General features: G+C 44.8%; 2 long non-coding RNA genes across 4 annotated transcripts in view; one reads left to right on the top strand and one right to left on the bottom strand.

The window, feature by feature from the left end:
• Positions 1–16,693, bottom strand: part of LOC121020129 (uncharacterized) — a 23,169-nt gene extending 6,476 nt beyond the window's left edge. For all 3 annotated transcript variants that reach the window (XR_005785959.1, XR_005785960.1, XR_005785958.1), the window contains exon 1: positions 16,191–16,693. This is a non-coding gene — a long non-coding RNA (uncharacterized LOC121020129). The remainder of the gene's footprint in view (positions 1–16,190) is intronic.
• Positions 4,093–16,754, top strand: LOC121020130 (uncharacterized). Its single transcript, XR_005785962.1, has 4 exons — positions 4,093–5,098; positions 5,644–5,842; positions 16,037–16,227; positions 16,657–16,754. It is a non-coding gene; the product is annotated as an uncharacterized LOC121020130 (long non-coding RNA).
• The last annotated feature ends 1,175 nt before the right edge of the window (positions 16,755–17,929 follow it).

Below are 17,929 nucleotides of genomic sequence, written 5' to 3' on the forward strand. Positions count from 1 at the left end.
CAAGGGGCATTAAGGAGGACATTTGTTGGGATGAGCACTGGGTGTTAGACACAGGGGATGAATCACTGGATCCTATTCCTGAAATCATTATTACACTGTATGCTAACTAACTTGAGTGTAAATTTATAAATGAATGAATGAATGAAATTTCAGCTTTTCTTGAGGAATTTAACCCCACATTTTATTCTTAAATCCTATAGTTGTAGTTCTTTCCTTTCACATGTATCTTACACCTTTCTGAACTCAGAGCACTGAGACGGCTTTATCCACGCAATTTCATGAGTCATAACAAAATATCATCTTATTTGCAGGGATTTTGCTTTCTTTCATGCTAGTTCCCACTCTGACCATATAGTCATCTCCATATGGTCAGAAATAGGCATTTATGGGGCACCTGGGTGGCTTAGTCGGTTAAATGTCTGACTTCGGCTCAGGTCATGATCTTGAGGCTCGTGAGTTCGAGGTCAAGCCCTGCGTTAGGCTCTGTGCTGACAGAGCAGAGCCTGCTTCAGATCCCCCCCCCCACTTATGCTTTCCCCAAAATAAATACTTTTAAAAAAAAGGAGTTTTTTGTGAAGGCCACCCCATGGCTTATGGCATCTCACGGGCCAGAGCCGTGTTAAGCAGCCAAGTCTAGGTGCAAAAGAGGCTGGGAAATGTAGTTTTTAAAGCTGATGTTTTTAAAGCCTCCTTCCAACACCCCCATTAAAGTTGATATTCTATTAGTAACAAAGAAGGGAGACTGTCTGTGGGGTAGGCTTTCAGTAGACTTCATCACTTCAAAAAATCTTAAAACGGATAAAAAAATGTTTTTGGGGCGCCTGGATGGCTCGGTCGGTTAAGCATCTGACTTTGGCTCAGGTCATGATCTCAGTTTGTGAGTTCGAGCCCTGCATCAGGCTCTGTGCTGACAGCCCAGAGCCTGGAACCTGCTTTGAGTTCTGTGTCTCCCATAACCCTAACTCCATAGCTTTTTTTTTTTTTTTTTTTTTTAAGTTTACTTATTTATTTTGAGACAGAGAGAGGTAGGGGCAGGGGCAGAGGGAGAGAGAGAGAAGGAAGAGAATCCTGAGCAGGCTCCACGCTGTCAGCTCAGAGATCCACGTAGGGTTCGAACTCACCAACCGTGAGATCGTGACCTGAGCCGAAAGCAAGAGTTGGATGCTTAACTGAGTGAGCCACCCAGGAGCCCCAGTAACTCAATAGTCTTTATAAACGACTTTTATTTATAACCAATTACCATGTAGTAAAATAATGGCCATGCATATTATTAAATATGTATAGCAACAAAGGAAGCGAGTTAGCGAAGCATTAGTGTTTGTGTATGTGGGCACGTTGTCCGTGAGGGCAAAGCAGCATTCTTACCGCACGTTTCCCCTGGGGGTAAATGAATTAGGTGCCACTTTGTCCATCAGCAGCTCAGTCTCCTCCTATTAGAATCCGAGGCTGAGCAAGGATACTCCTGAGAACTGGCTAAAGAGCTTCAGTAGGAGTTTCTTCAACCTGAAACACACCGTCTAGGGCAAGTTCAACTTCATTAGTGATTTGAAGAGAGATTTATTGAGCTAAAGGGAAGCCCTCTCTGAACAGAGTGTGTCTGTCTTGATTTAAGTAACTCCAACAGCCACGGCATTAAGCGGTGGTTAGGTTCAGGTCTGAAACAATTTCTTTGTGAGTCCGCCATTATTAGCGGTGGGAAAAAGAAAGGGGGTGAAGGATCGGGCTGAGAGGTGAGGCTGGGGGTGGGCAGAGGGGCCAGATGTGCTGGGACTGATGTGCCCATTAACAGTCGAGTTTTAGCCTGTGGCTCAGGGGTCGTAAACTCCTTCAGGGCCAGACAGTACCATGGGTACGGGAGGCTGGCCAGGGGAAGGAGAAAGATAAGGGAGCAAATCTGTCCCCATGGTGACAGTCACTACTGGGCTCCGGCCAATTGCTTCCATGGGAGACAGCAGACCCAGTACTGCTAGCCAGTTAGATCTTTCAGGAAAAGCCCAATATCTGAATGTTTATATTAAATCAGATTTGATAGCGTCGGGTCACATTTCATAATGCTGGGGCAAGTGTGGACCGAATGTGGCCACAGTGGGCAACTTTGCTTTAGGGGCAATATGGTCTCAGTAGGGTTGTCTGAGCAGAGAAGCAACACAGATACTTCTCCTCCTCTCTCTCTCCATTAGCCATGGGGAGAACGTTCCAGAATGCAGAGGAGGGCACTACAAAGACAGGGGCAGGGAGGGATCCACTGAAGGCAGGAGAGTCAGGCAATATGCTCTAGTCACAGCCAGAATGCGATTTGGTGAGTGTTGGGATCGATGCAAATGGCAGTGAGGGTAGAGGGGTAGGCTAAATTCTGGAACAATTTCTCAGGCCCAGCATCAGAGCATTTAGTGACTGAGTGGATAAGGGACAAGCCCCAGAGAGGAAAGGGGAGAGTTGAGGAACAGAGTGATCTTGTTTGAAGCAGAAGTTGCAGTCTGGCATTTTGGCAGAGGAATATGCCCCAGAGGTATGTTCTGTGGGCCATGCAGGATTAAAATTTCCTTTATATTAATGTCCAGTTCTTGGGGCTCCTGGGTGGCTCCGTTGGCTGAGCATTCGACCCGACTTCGGCTCAGGTCATGATCCCACAGTTGGTGAGATCAAGCCCCACGTCAGGCTCTGCGTTAACAGTGCAGAACCTGCTTGGGATTCTCTGTCTCTCCCTCTGCCTCTTCCCCACTCGCACTCTCTTTCTCTCTCTCAAAATAAATAAGCTTTAAAAAAAAACACGAACATTTACATACAAATCTAGATTTCTGACTCCCTTTGAAAAAAAATCTGAGAGTATTAGACATAGATTCCAATAACGCAACAACAGCCGGCACTGGGCAGGGGTTGGGGCTGGTGGGGGGCACGGCGTGGGCTCCCCCGGGGCTAATTTTACCCACCTGGCTCCTCTAAGTATCTGAGTCTGTGACCCCTGAGGGAGCCGGTTGTGCAAACCTTAGGAATATACAAGGTCAGCCCAGCAGAGCAAGAAGCGAAGTGATCCAGGCCACAAGCGCATTTCAGGACAGAGTAGGGAACACTGCAAAGGGCTTTAGAAACCATAGACCGGAAGGGTGAGGACGCACTGGGAAGGCGAAGTAAGGCAAGAAATAGAAGCTGCATGTGAATGCACAACGTTATGGAGGAGCCTGTGGTAGAAGGCTTGAAACAGGCTGTTGGTGAAAGGCGTGCTGCCATCTTGGATTGGTGATTGGTCAATGCCCAGTAGTGTGGAAAGGGAAAGGGGCACACCCAATGGCCTGGGGCTCTAATTCTCTGTATCTGCCACAGGAACCCCAAATTGTTGCACAAGTGCAAGGAGAGAGAGCCAGGGTGGAATGTTCTTCGTTTCCTTGTTGTTTGTTACAGAACCAGAAGCAACCTCAATGTCCATCAGCACAGTTACAGGTAAATAAACCATAGTCCGTGGTACCTCTGAGGTTGGGGATAGGCGCTTACAAGGAATCTTCCATCACCTTTAAGCTGTTCGTTATTTTAAGCAGGCAAATGCGTTTCTGTATCAGTCATGCCATTAAAAGGTAATTGAGAGCACAGGACAATGCGTGTGGCGTTTTGCAAGGACTGTCTCTGTAGAGCAGAAGGAGTGGAGAGGAGATCACAACGTCTTGAGGAGTAAACGGGAGGTAAAGGGACAGCAACCGAAGCTGGAGGAATGAGGGAAAGAGGACTAGAAGGCTACAGAAAGACTCAGGTCAGGGAAGGAAGCAAGGGAAAGTTCTTTGTCGGTTCACTTAAAAAAAATTTTTTTTGATGCTTTTATTTATTTTTGAGAGAGAGAAAGAGGGGAGGGGCACAGAGAGAGGGAGACACAGAATCCGAAGCAGGCTCCGGGCTCTGAGCCGTCAGCACAGAGCCCAACGTGGAACTCGAACCCACGCACCTCGAGATCATGACCTGAGGCGAAGTCGGATGCCTGACCGACTGAGCCACCCAGGCACCCCTTTGTTGGTTCGCTTTTAATGGGGGTGACCGAAAAACCCAATAAAAGGACATTTTGACTTCTCCTGACAGGGCATTACCACTACAGTAGAGCATGGGGTTTACTTCTGACCCAAGCTCACACCTATAATTTAGTTCCTGACTCTTCTGATGTAGAAAAGTCTAGACGAATTTTGATGGGAAATTAAAATGGTTTCATTGGTGGGATAGGACCACAATACCCGTATGAAGATGAAATAGTCATTTGGGAGCAATGTTGTGTAAAATAGAACACAGAGGAACATCCATCTGATTAAATGTTATAATAATGAGTGGGGCAGATTAAAAATCGGGGTTTCCAGGTTTTCAAATTTTAAAACAGAGTGAAATGCTAGGAATACAATGTTTGACTTTTCAAATGCGTGCTGCAAAACTTCCTGTGTGGTTGAGTCTGGTTGCACTCACAAAACTGAGGAGAGGCGTAAGGAGAAAAAGAAGGAAAGCATTCAATTGTCAACAATGCTTTGCTCTGGGTGATGGAGAAGTTGGTGATTTTACTTTTCCTGCATTTCTGTTGATGGGACAGTTTTCTGTTGAAAACATTGTTGCTTTCATCATTCCCCAAAGGAACTGTTTTTAAAACTGCAGTTTGAAAATCATTTATGAGGGAAGACAGCCAAGGAAGGATTCCTGTTTGGCAAGGAATCAGGCAGGCTGGCCCTCAGCAGCCTTTTGGAGACTTTTTTTTCCCCCCCCTTTTACCCAAATGTCAAATGTCAGGCTTCCACACAGTGTGACAGAACCTAAAACGATCAACTTCCCCAATGCCGGGCGACAAATGTCAACTCCTCCCCACTCCCAACCAAAGGCCTGTTGTATGTTCTTAACCCTCAAAGAGAAAACACAGAACTCAGCGGGCTGGGATATGAGCTGGCAAGAGAGGGCTGACCCTGAACGAGTTATGTGACATATAAAGAGAAGAAGGTCGCTCCTCTCCCTCCTCCTGAAGCCCCTCCTTTCCCCTAACATGGCAGGAAGCAACGCAGCCTCATGATTAAGCCTGTGAACTCTGCCTTCGAACACACCCGTATGGAATCCCTGCTCTCACTGAACAGCTCTGGGGCTTCTGGTAAATTCTGTGACTTCTTTGCACTTCCGTTTTCTCCTGTGTAGAGAGGAGATGAAGAGTCCCCTCTTCACTGGGTTCCTTTGAAGATGAACTGAAATAATAAAGTGCATGGAGCCTCCATGTAGTGACGGTTGAGTCGGTGGTCTTATTCTCAGGGTGATCTGATTTTATTTTCTTCTCATGCCACCTTAGGGCCATAATTTGGGGGGATGGAAAAAGAAAGGGCAGTTTGGGGAGAAAGATATGCTTTTTAATCCTCAGGTTTTTCTGTAAGCATAAAGCCTCCAAATTCTAGGCCGGCATCCATTTGGAGCCAATGAGCAAATTTGTTGAGCACTCTTCCCTTCCAGGCAGTGTGCTTAAACCCCCTTTCAGGTGTGTGACTAGGTGTCCCATAGATTATCTAATCCTGTCGTGTTTTATTCACCTAAGTCCCGAAAACAGCCACTTTTTGTCCCTTCTTCAGCAACCATACTGATTGAAGCTGACCTCTTCTCTCCAGAAGCAATGGCAATGGCCTTCACATTCATTCTTCCTGTTTCCAGTGAACTCTGGAAGCAGCCAAAATAGGGGAAGAACCAATCTGGAGAGGATAGCCTTCTGTGTGGACCCAGGGGCTTTGGAGACAAAGCTGCTTTGCGCCCTCATAACTGCCTGGCCCCAGAGAACCCATGGAGGACCACCAGGCTTACAGTCACCCATCGTCGCTCTGGGAAACACCAGTGACTGTCTCTGCCTTACTAGGTAAGTGCCTCTCACTCACATCGAGTGTTGTGATTCACCTTTCCCCTGTTTTCCCATCACCAGGAGGGAGACATTTGTCATCCAACACGCCATCAGATGTTGGGGTTGCTGCTTCAGGAAACATGCACGTATCTGAAAATCTTTCTCTGCAGCTCTTTAAAGCCAACCTTTGAGTTAACCAGAGATCTGATGAGATTTTTCCTTACGTATACCCACCAGGGGTGACTTCGTTGTTGAGGTGGTTGCTATGATTTGACAAATGCATCAGACTATTCCTATCTTCCTTCTATTGATCTGTGGTAGGGGAATAGTGGATGTGAAAACTTTTTTTTTTTGAAAGGGTGAAAGCAATCCTTCCAAACGATCATAGGTTCACCCCATGATTTTGTCATCTCGTGGAGTTCGTTTTATTACAAGCTAAACTTATGGAAGGAATCTCATTTTGGCTTCATCTTTTTGGGACTCCTTTCCTGGCTAAGTTAAAGGTTTAGTTTAGAATGTTCAATTTGGTATCTTATGATTGTCTTACAAAATTTTCCAAAAAAGGCAAAATGCTACATAGAGAGCTGTTCACTATGGTGATGTCCAAAGAGTGGGGCCTGTAATAATTTCTCTTTTGCTCTACAGCAGCACAGAGAAATGGCTTATCCAGGGCGTGTACATGTCTGAGGGGTTGAGATATCCAAGATTATAATCATGCAGCTTCTGAAAAAACATCAGGGCAATGTATATGACATAATTATAATCATAAACTTATATAAGAAATTAGGTACCCAAAGCATAAAACAAAATAGCTTGCATGGAATTGGACAGTCAGGCAATTAGTATGCATATATTGATTACCTGCTATATGCCAGGCACTTTCAAACCAGGGACATAATCAATATAAAAAAATATTTAAAGGTACCACATACACATCAGATTGAGTCAGGGAGATAGGATTATGGTAGACTCTTTTACTTTTATTCTCTCCTAACATTTAAAAAAATGTTATGGTTTCATAATTTAAAAAAAGGGAGAGAAATATTTGAAACATTTAAAAAAATGTTATGTTTTCGTAATTTAAAAAAAGGGAAAGAAATATTTGAAACAGCATACTGATAAAAGTTGCAAATGCTAATTTTGTGAACTTCATCCCAAGCACTGCTCTTGAGCAGACTCTGAATACTATCTGATTTACCTCTGTAATGATGGTATTATCCATAACATCACTCCCATGTTATAGTGGAGAAATTATTTTATATCAAGCCCAATGTCTTAGAGCTCGTTCAAGGGAGAACTGAGTTCCAGAATGTTGTCAACTGCTACTCCAAACATAACACACAAGGGTACATAACACAATTATGCGTGGGATTTCCTACAGTATTTCCTTGATACTTGGCTTTTGGAGCGGATGCCTCCTCAGCTATCTTGGAGTGTTCTCTGCTTTTCTTGTTTATCACTTTCCCAGACCCAAACTCACAGTTGATCCTCAATCAGCAGATGAATAAACCAATTGCACTTTGATAAGAGAGGCCAGGAACTGGGTTGTCTGCTTCATTTCTCAGAAGTGTCTGTCAACCCTGTGGGATTTTTATGGAGTTTTTGCTGTATGCCTACCATTGCAAACTGAAAAACATGATGCCAACTCAACTCATAAGACAAGCAAACACATAAACTGGGAAGACGGTGATAAAAACAGGAAATAACTTCACCCTGGGAATATTCCAGAAACCAAGTTTGAATAATTGCTTCATGTTCAGTTGGACACAGGTTCACTCCCAGTTTGACTCACACATGTAAATACTCCTGACTACCTTATGACTGTTACACACACACACACACACACACACCCTTATCTTTTCAAAATGCTAACTGTGCAGCATGAATCAGTCAGTCTGAACTTCAGAGCACTGGGTCCTTCATCATTAACCTTGACTCCTCTCTTTGTCATCCTCACATCCAATCTATCAGCAAACCCTGCCCTGCCACCCACTTTCTAAATTTGAGACCTGTTCCGTCAGTTTGAGTAAATGTTTCATGTGCACATGAAAAAGAATATATATTCTGCAGTTACCAGTTGCTTTGTTCAGTAAATGTCAGTTAGGTCAAGTGTGTTAAATAACGTTGGTCAAAATTTTTCTATTCCTCTTGATTTATTTCTGTTGGTTTGCCCATTATTTACTGATAGAGGAATATTAAAGCCTACCATGATGAATGTGGATTTATCTATTTCTCCTTTTAGATCTGATTGTTTCTGTCTTATACATATAGAGGCTATATTAGAAAATGTTTCTAGATTTAGCATTGTTCTATCTTTCAATGGTACTGACCCTTTTTGTTATTATAAAATACTCTCTGTATCTATTATATTGCTTCTTACCTTAAAATTGACTTCATCTGGTACTAGAGTAACTAACCAGCTTTCTTTTGATTAGTGTATGCAATATATTTTCTCATCCTTTATTTTCATCCTGTCTGTATACTCATATTTAAGGTTTGTCTCTTGCAAGCAGAAAATAGTAGGTTTTTTTAAAAATTTAGTATGATAATCTCTCTTTTCATTTGAGTATTTAGTCCATTTACATTTAATGTAATAATTAATGCATTACTAACATAATACTAACACATTACTAGCTGTTTCAATTAGTTCCACCTGTTGTGAGTTCCATTTTCTTTCCTTTATTATGAACTTTTACATTAATGACATCTTTTTTTAGGTCATTCTCCTATTAGCTTGTTATTTCCATATTTTTTGTTATCCTACAGATTATAAGTATGATCCTAGACTCATTATGGTCTAATGAAATTAGTGCTTTTACTACTTCTCTGGCAATGCAAGGAACTTAGGACATGTTTAATTCCCTTTTACTCTTACCTATTGCATTACTGCTGCTATACATTTTATTTCTACATATATTTTAAACCCCACAAGACATTATTATTATCTTTTAATGCAGTCAATATTCATTTAGATTTAACAACACATTTATTCTTCTGTTGCTCTTCATTCTCTCCTAAAATTTTAGTCGTCCTTATGAGATTATTTTCTTTTTGCCTAAAGGACTTTCCTTAGTCTTTCTTTTAGTTAAAGTCCACCGGTAATGTAGCCACTCAGTTTTTGTTTGTCTGAAAATACACTTATTTCATCTTAAATTTTGATGGATATTTTTACTGGATGTAGAATTATATGTTGGTAGTTATTTTCTTTCAGGTCTTAATTTTTTTTCTTTTTGGTAATGTTTATTTATTTTTGAGAGAGAGAGAGAGAGAGAGAGAGAGAGACAGTGCATGAGTGGGGGAGGGGCAGAGAGAGAGGGAGACACAGAATCTGAAGCAGGCTCCAGGCTCTGAGCTGTCAGCACAGAGCCCAACATGGGGCTCGAACCCACAAACTCTGAGATCATGACCTGAGCCAAAGTTGGTGGCCCAACCGACTGAGCTACCCAGGGCCCCTCAGGTCTTAATTTTTTAAAGGGTTTTGTCTTTGGACTTCCATCAGTCCTGCTGAGAAAGCAGCTGCCAGTCTCCTTGCTGTTTTCTATCGAAGTGGAGCACTGTGTCTCTATTTTAGGATAACTTCATATCAATTTTCTTGTCTAGCTTTTGTTTGTTCTAGTAGGTGAGATGGTCTGCAACTAGCTATCTGGACAGTTTCCCAGAGAGGAGTTTTACATATTAAATGCCTTTGGTTTTCCTTAGATGATGTTGGAGCTAGCGGCTGGAGGTTGAGGGAACGACAGAAGATCAGAGGGAGAGAGAGGTTAAGATAGATAGAGTAACTTTATTTAAGAGGAGTGGACCCCAGAAGGTTAGCAGATGTCTGTGACCATAGGAAAGATATAGAAGACAGAATGGCAATTTATGAAAATAAATGGCCCTAGAATCTGAGAGACTATGATGGCCAATATTACATTTTATTTCTCTTTATTATGTTGTACTTCCCTGAAGTAATGGAGATTCAGAGAGGTTAATCAACATGTGTAATCTCAGATAGCTAGTACACCTCTTGAGATTTGAACCCATGCCGGTAGGCTCTAGAGCCCACACTTTCAATTGTTTGAATGTTTATTTTTGAGAGAGAGAGAGACAGAGTATGAGCAGGGGAGGGGCCAAGAGAGACAGAGACACAGAATCTGAAGCCGGCTCCAGGCGCCGAGCTCTCAGCACAGAGCCCGATGCGGGGCTTGAACTCATGAGCCGTGAGATCATGACCTGAGCCGAAGTCGGAAGGTCAACCAACTGAGCCCCACCCAGGCATCCCCAGAGCCAACACTTTTAACTTCTAAGCTACAAGACCAGAGCCTTCTAAAGTTATCTGATTATAAACCAAAGTGAGAGATACCTCATGAATCTATATGCACATATTCACAATCAAAACTTTCACTAATCAATATTATCCATATTATGTATAATACATCATGAAATATTCTATTCTATTCTATTCTAGTCCTATTCCGTTCTGTTCGGTTCCATTCTATTTCATCCCATCCCACTCTATTTGCTGGGTCAACATAAATGGGTGGGTCCCCCATTTCAGATAAAAATCACTGCTAAAGACAATGACTTACCCTAAGGATTAGTAAAATACACAGCTCTGATTTGCTGGGGAAAGTTCTGAAAGCAAAAAGCCACTTATATTGTTGTTCAGAGATTTTAACAACAGAACAGCTTTGGGTCACCCCCTTCAGATTCTCTGGTAGGCAGCCTCCAACTTTCTACTGGCACTGAGCAAGGGAGGACATTATTTTGCTTGTTTGGGAACCCACCTTAGTTCTCTCTACACAGCACAAGGGCTGACGAGGTCACTCAGTAAATGTTTGCTGCCTGAGTCAAGTAAAGGGTCATCTCCGAGTTTGTCTCCTCTATTCTCTATTTAGCCCTGAGTAAAGAGAGCTATGCCATCTCACTCTGGGTCAGAGTCAACAGTAAAAGAATCTCCTAGAATGGTCACTTTCCCAAAGTTGCCGTTTTAGTCTGCTGTGGCACCGAGGGATTAAAGAAAAATTACCACCCCCCCCTCCCTTTCCAGAATTTCCTGTCCTGTCTTGTGGTTGACTTAAAATATTTCAGCTCCCACCTCCCTCTTTCTCACCATTACTTCTTCATGGTTAAAGAGGTTATAAATTTGCAAAGGAAATGATTAAGCAAATCCAACGCTCTTGGCCCGGGACCTGATTTTTCAAGGCCCCAGTTTTGGAGAGCTGAAGAAATCTGTGTGATGAAGGGTTTGCACATGAGTTTTTAGCCTTAGTCAGGACTGGGGCATAGTTTCCTGTTTTTGTACCCTCAGAACTGCTAAGCTCCTGGTGAACAAGCGGCCAGCGGAGATAGGGAGGGGGTGGGGGCTTCGGGGAGAGGGTTGGGAGTCCAGAGGGGAGGAGAGAGCTATTCCTCCGTCAGCTCTGGCAGAACTTTAGTGAAAGTGGAAAGATTTTTTTTTTTTTTTTTAAGGCAATGAAAAAGAGACTAGAGGCAGATTCTAGACATTGAAGTTGAGGCTTTGAGTGGTAAAGAGGGGAAGAGACAAGTTTGAGCAGCGCTTTTAATGGGCTCCCAGATACTCAAAGAACAGTCGGATCTCAAAACGTTCCAATGAGCATGAGCGTTTATTCGACACGTATGCGCCAGGCACAGTGCTAGCTGCTTGGCGTGGAGTAGATCATTAAATCCGCTTGGCATCTCTATTTGATAGATGTCAAAGCGAAGTTAGACACGTTTAGTGGGGTGGCGTTACTGGGACCATTCACAGACATGTTCATTTCTTTAGATACAGGATGGGTGTGGGGCCCTAACCACTGTTGCTTTTCTCATTTTATTTTTTTCTTTCATAGCAGGGCTTGAGGTCGTGCTGGGCATTTGCCCGTTAATGCCTCTTTCCATGTTTCCCTTTGAACTGCATTTCCCAGGTTCCATTGCCAACTGGATTCTAGTTAAGTTCCAAGATATTTTTCCTCTGCCCTTCTATCAGCAGAAAGGCAGTGCTTTCTGAGAGCCCCACTCTGGTCCCAGCTACCCTCAGGCAGCCTCTCCCACCCCTATGCGGTGCCCCGGGCCCTCCCCCTGCCCCGCCCAGGGTGTCCAGATTCTCTTGCTTTGGTAGTATCGCCCCTTCCTTCTGTCTGTCTGGCCCCCATGGTATGGCGGCATTCTTCTTCTGTGTCTAATCTCTAGGTGGTCTCCTTGTCACGTGCTTCCTTTTTCAGCTCTGCCAGCACCTATAAATTCCCCTCTATTGAACCACGTGGCAGGGGACCCTAAGCGAGATACAGATGTTTGTGCCTCAGACACCGGACCCTGAGACAAGAGCTTGGAGGCAGGTAGTTTATTTGGGAGGTGACCCCAGGAAGCACAAATGACGGAGAGTATGTTCATGAGTGCGTCACTACTGTGAGCAGGTAGGATTCAGTCTTGCTGGGGACCCCGGGGAACATTCAGCAGACACATCGAAAGTGTCCCTCGGAGAGATGGGGAAGCAGAGATATTTCTCTGCTGTCTTCCATCCCTCATTGCTTGAAAGCTGTCCCTCGGGGCATAAAATTTTAGGCATTTCCAGATTGCCCGGCAGGTGAGCTGAACAAGTTCCCCTAGCCCCTGGAGAAAGCCACCAAAAGGAAAAGCCAATCGTGGAGGGAATTCTGAAGTGGGCTGAAGAGAAATGAGGCGGACCATCCACCCTGTCTGCTACCATGGCAACCTAGCTACTATTATAAGAAGATACAGTCAAGGAAAGCCAAAGGCAGACTCAAGTCAAATTCTGGGGAATTTCTAGAATTCCCCAGAAATTCTACTTTACTTGAGAATGGGATGGCCATCAGGGAGAAGTCAGTATTTTTCTTTTTCTTCTCTCCTCCTTCTTTTCTTCTTTCTTGGATGAGCCAGCCAGCCAACGCATTGCCACGATGGGGAGAGCCTGGCACACGGTTTCATCCTAAAGATTGGGTGGCCTTTGAGCCCATGAGAGTGAAGCCACGCGTTCTACCTTGGGCAGATACCATCTGTCTCCTCATCAATAATGCTCACTGAGCACTTATTATTTGCTGGGCACTCTACTTACAAGCTACCCACGTGTTGTCGCACTTACTCTTCTCAGCAACTTTCTGAGTTAAGTACTACTCTTATTCCCATTCTACAGAGGAACAAATTAAGGCTCTAATATGTGCAATCACTTGCTCACAGTCTCCCAGCCTTGGGTCATAGGCGCGGATCATCTGGGTGGATCAGGGGCCAAATTCCAAACCCACACTTATGACACTTGGAAATGAGTATTTAAGCACTCTTGTAGGGACCAGCCCCATTTCGAGGTTTTATCTAAATGGGTATTTCTTCTGCTTTTTGAAGAGGCTTAAGAAGAAAATGGTTACATTTTGTAACACTGAGTAGAGAGTTCGGGTCACGCAATGAATGTTAGTCGGGTTGAGTTTATGTTAGATCCTACCTACCGCCAAAATACAGGTTGGATTCTGCCATGCTCCAGCTCCGATATTTTCTTCCCTATTTCTCAGGAGAAGTTTAAACTTCTTCCTCTGGGCTCCTTACTTCATGACCTTGATGATCTGGTCTGTGCCCCCTCTCCAGCCTCCACTGTCTTATCTTTCCTCCCCACGGCCTCACTCTGGCCACACTGAGCTACTTGCGTTGTCTCTGTAGACCCTGGGCTTCGGCACTTCCTGTTCTGCTGGGAACGCCTCTGGCCGACTCTTATTCTTTGCGAATCAGCTCAACTGTTACCACCTCAAATGGCCAACCTCCCTCCCCCGCAGTCTCGTAGCAGTGCCTTCCTCTGAGCTCCACAACACCCTACGTTTACTTATCACACACTATATTGTTATTGTCCTTTTGCCTGCCTGTCTCTCCCACAGACAGGAAAACATGTCTTTGGGAGCTTAGGTTGGGTTTCAGCCTTGACTCTGACATGTGTGTCCTTGGGCAGCGTTGCGTCTCCTCTCTGAGCCTTAGTTTCCTCATCTGTAAAATGGGTAGGAAGCAAGGCAATTTATGTGGCACAGGACATCTGGCATCTAGTAAGTCCAACGTTAGGTATGCATCTTCCGGGCTAATCTTTTTAAGTCGATGATCAGTGGCGTGGTAGCTCTGCCTAGACCCGTGCTTTTCAAATTTCCCTGCGTCGGAACCACCTGGAGGACTTGCTAAAACACACAATGCTGGGCGCCACCCTGAGCCTTTTTGATCCAGCGGGTCTGGAGTAGGGCTTGAGAATTCGCAGCTCCAATTCGTTCTCGGGTGCTGCTGATGCTGATTGTTAGGGGACCACACTCTGAGAACCACTAGCCTAGGCAGCTGGGGAGGGTGGATGTCTGATTAAAGTGATCGAACACTTCGTGCTGAAATAAACTCATACCAGAGCATAAGGCAACCCACTGCCCGATGGATGTGGCCATAGGGTATCTATCAATTAATACATCCATTCAGCCAATATTTGTTGAGGATCCACTGCATCTAAGCATTATGCCAGACATTGACGACGGAGCCGTGAGTGAGACAGACATAAAGTCCCTGATGTTGATGAGCTCGGTCTAATGGTCCCGTTCTGGAGGGCAAGGCATCATAAATGCACATGTCCCATCAGTCGGAATTGAAGGGCATCCTTGGTCTGAGGAGTGGCTAACTTTAAAGATACTGATGTCAAAAAATGCCTGTTTATTGCATCACTGGAGTTGCCTCTAAATATCTATTTCACCGGGGGCACCTGGGTGGCTCAGTCAGTTGAGCGACTAACTGGCTCGGGTCACGATCTCACGGTTCGTGGGTTTGAGCCCTGCGTCGGGCTCTGTGCTGACAGCTCAGAGCCTGGAGCCCGCCTTGGATTCTGCGTCTCCCCCTCTCTCTGTTCCTCCCCTGCTCGTTCTCTGTCTCTCTCTGTCTCCCCAAAACAAATAAACGTTAAAAAAATCTATTTCACCAAAATGATACATCAAAAATTGATTATGCTAATCCCAGAATCCCCTGGTCTGGAACTGCAGCCATCACTTGGCATTGATCTTAGGGTGAAGTCAACCCATGGAACATGGCAGAGCAGAGTCCAGAGAATCAGAGCTAGGCTATGATACAACAGCGGAGAAATGAAATGATAAACATCCTTACTGCTATTATTATTATTAGCCAGTGGGAATGGGACTTTTCTGCTGCTTGGTGCTGGAAGTTCCCTATGACATAATAGCTCTCCTTTATTAGCTCTTTATTATGCACCAGCCACCAGCTCCACAAAACAGGCACTAAGACTGTCCCATTGTTTAGGGAGGAAACTGAGAAGTCAAGTCACTTGCCCGCTAGTTGCGTGTAGAGACGTGAGAGGTAAGGCTGTGTCGTGGGGCATGAAAAGCTGGTGAGGGTAACTTATATGCTTTGCAGTGACACCAACCTAAATAGTTTGCAATCACAATGTCCTTTCTTAAGCCTCTTTCCAGACGAAGCTGACAAGAATGGAAAAACCAACCAACCAACTCTACCTCTGCCTGGCGGCCTGGGAATCACCCAAGGCAGTTGACTTGCTCAGGTTGGCCCTCTTATTCTAAACTTGACTGCTTTCTAGAAGTTCATCAACAAACACATTCTTAAGAGCTGTTTTGGCCCGACCTCCTCATTAGGGAGTCAGGGAAAAGAGCTTGGCTGGAGATGGTAGCACCCTATGTTCTAGAACTCCCCCATGTGGCCAGATTTAAACAACAGCATCCGTGAGTGAGAGCCCAACGGGAAAGCAAGGAGCTCCTTCAGTGGCGACCATTGGCAGAAAAGCAGCTGGGGGCCATTTTGTCAAGAAGTACTCCTTTGGAGAAAAACAAAACAAAACAAAAGGCATACAGGTGCACGCCAGTGTCCTCATAATAAACTATAACAAAGGTGGCAATTAAGTTCCATTAGGGGCAGACAGCTTTAAATTAGATAATGTATTCAGAAAGCATTCTATAAACTGCGGAGTGTGAGAATGTGAAGCCTTATTATTATTATCCTTATTTCTGCAAAATTGCCCGGATTGCTATGCCTGCCAAGGCCAGTTAAAGGGCCAGGGGACAGCGAAGACCAAATGAGTAGCTCTCTGGGGAGAGGAGACAGACGCGAAAGGGTTAAGCTCCCCAGAACACCAATGTATGCAAAGGGTTAGATCCCAACTGGTTTTCAGGCCAGCGCTGAGATCTGAATTACAAATTTACAGAATTTGCTGCTCAGTAATTTTTTTTTCCTCCCCTAATGGAGCCTGTTAATTTCCAGTTGGCCACGATGTGTTCACTGATGGCATGAGGAAGGTCTAGCATGCAGAGCCGTATTTCTACTCCCCGTGCGGACCCCCTTTTAAGAAGGCTTCAAAAGGGACATGCAGAGGATGCTTAAAACCCACCCTTATTCTTACCATTCTGCAAAGCGCATGCCCTGCGTCTGCGGCTTGGGTGAGTTAATAATTGAAATCCTCTTCCTTTCCAAAATTGTCTTTAAAGTAGGAAGGCTAGCTGATTTACCTTTTTGTGGCTTAAGATCCACGTGGGACTATTTGGCCTAAGAAGTGGCGTTTGTCAGGTCCGGATTGTAGAAATCTGTTCCCTTCTGGGGGTGGGGGGGGGGCAGTCGGAGAAGGAGCCAGCGGGACACAGATTCCAGTCTCTTGGAGTCTGATTTAATGGGGCTCCATTGCCATTGGACTGTTTGCAAGCACACAAGGACAGTCCAGCTCAAGCGTGTGCGTGTGTGTGTGTGTGTGTGTGCGTGTGTGTGTTGAAATCCTGGGTAGCTTGCTCCAAGAAAAGAGCAGGGGGAATGCAACAAAAACCGAAGAACTTAACTTTCTTTCTCTTTTCCCTCCGTTTTTGGCATTTCTTTAGGCATGCCTCCCCTCCCCTGGATGATGAATTCACGAGGGACCTCATGGGCTGCTGAGAACAAGCACGCTTTTGAATGAACTCTTTTACGGGTATCAGTCCAAAAGTCACCATCAGCTGCAACTGAAAAGCAGAGTGGGTTTTGTTTTTGTTTTTGTTTTTGTTTTTGTTTTTCCCCCAGGGGCAGCCAGTTCGGCTCAAAAGCTCAGTTCTTGGAAGGGCCACTTCTTCTTGCCACTGGAGAAGACACACCTCCCTGTGCACCTAAAAATAAAAAGTAAATAAATAAATGAGTTTGTAAATTTTTAACGAGGTCCCTCCGGCCCCTCCTGCAGGCCATAATTCCCTTTCAGTTTCAGAGAGTGTGTTTCGTGTCTCCACGTGCACAGCTCTGGCTTCCAAGTGGCCCTTCTGGGCTCCGCGGTTTGAGGAACTTGGGTCCCTCAAGGCTCTTTGAGACCCCAGAGCCTTCTCCTGAGCTCATCTGGGGAGTCTCTGCTCTTTTTCACAGGAGTTCAGCGGGAGGCATGGAAATTAGTATTGTCTGTAAACGCACCAGGAATGAGCTCTCAACTAAAAAACAAAACAAAATACACCACACACACACACACACACACACACACAAAGCAAACCCTCAAAACTCAAAAATGGGGTTTCAACGCGCTTCTGAGGCTACTACTAGATTTCAAATCTCCCAAACAAGTCATTTTCCGAGTCTACTCTGGCTTCAGTTTTCTTGCCTTTTAAAAATGACAATAACAAAAAAACCAAAGCAATTTCATTAAAAGATGGCTCTCTCTTTTTTTTTTTTTTTGGCCAGGACGATATGAAACTGTTACAGAAAGAGTTGGGTTTGCAGAGAGGTTCTCAGCAAAGAACTCATTTAAGATTTTTTTAAAATCCAGGGAGGTGGGGGGGATGGGAGGAGGGCTCCTTCTGCGTTAGTGACTCAGCCCTGCCTGGGGGCACTTCTCATCAGGGCAAAAAGCCCCTGTGCCCAGCGAGGTGAAACTTGCAAATGAAACTGTCACCTTTCTCAATGGACGACTATGGCCCAGAGCTCACCAAAGGTCACACTAGGCGCCCCCCCTGGTGTTTGGGGACAAAGGAATAAACAGCTGCCTGGCCCTGTGTTCTATGATGATGTTGCTGGAGGAAAGTCACCCAGCCAGTAAGGGCTTCCCCAAAGGACTTTTTCCTGATTTGCGCCAAGTTAAGCATTCAGACAGGAGGCGGCATGAGGTCATTCTCAACCGGGTGAGTCACAGACACTGAT

The sequence above is a fragment of the Herpailurus yagouaroundi genome, unplaced genomic scaffold (genome assembly GCF_014898765.1).
Source record: "Herpailurus yagouaroundi ecotype Mexico unplaced genomic scaffold, PumYag 246, whole genome shotgun sequence".
Classification (NCBI taxonomy): domain Eukaryota; kingdom Metazoa; phylum Chordata; class Mammalia; order Carnivora; family Felidae; genus Herpailurus; species Herpailurus yagouaroundi.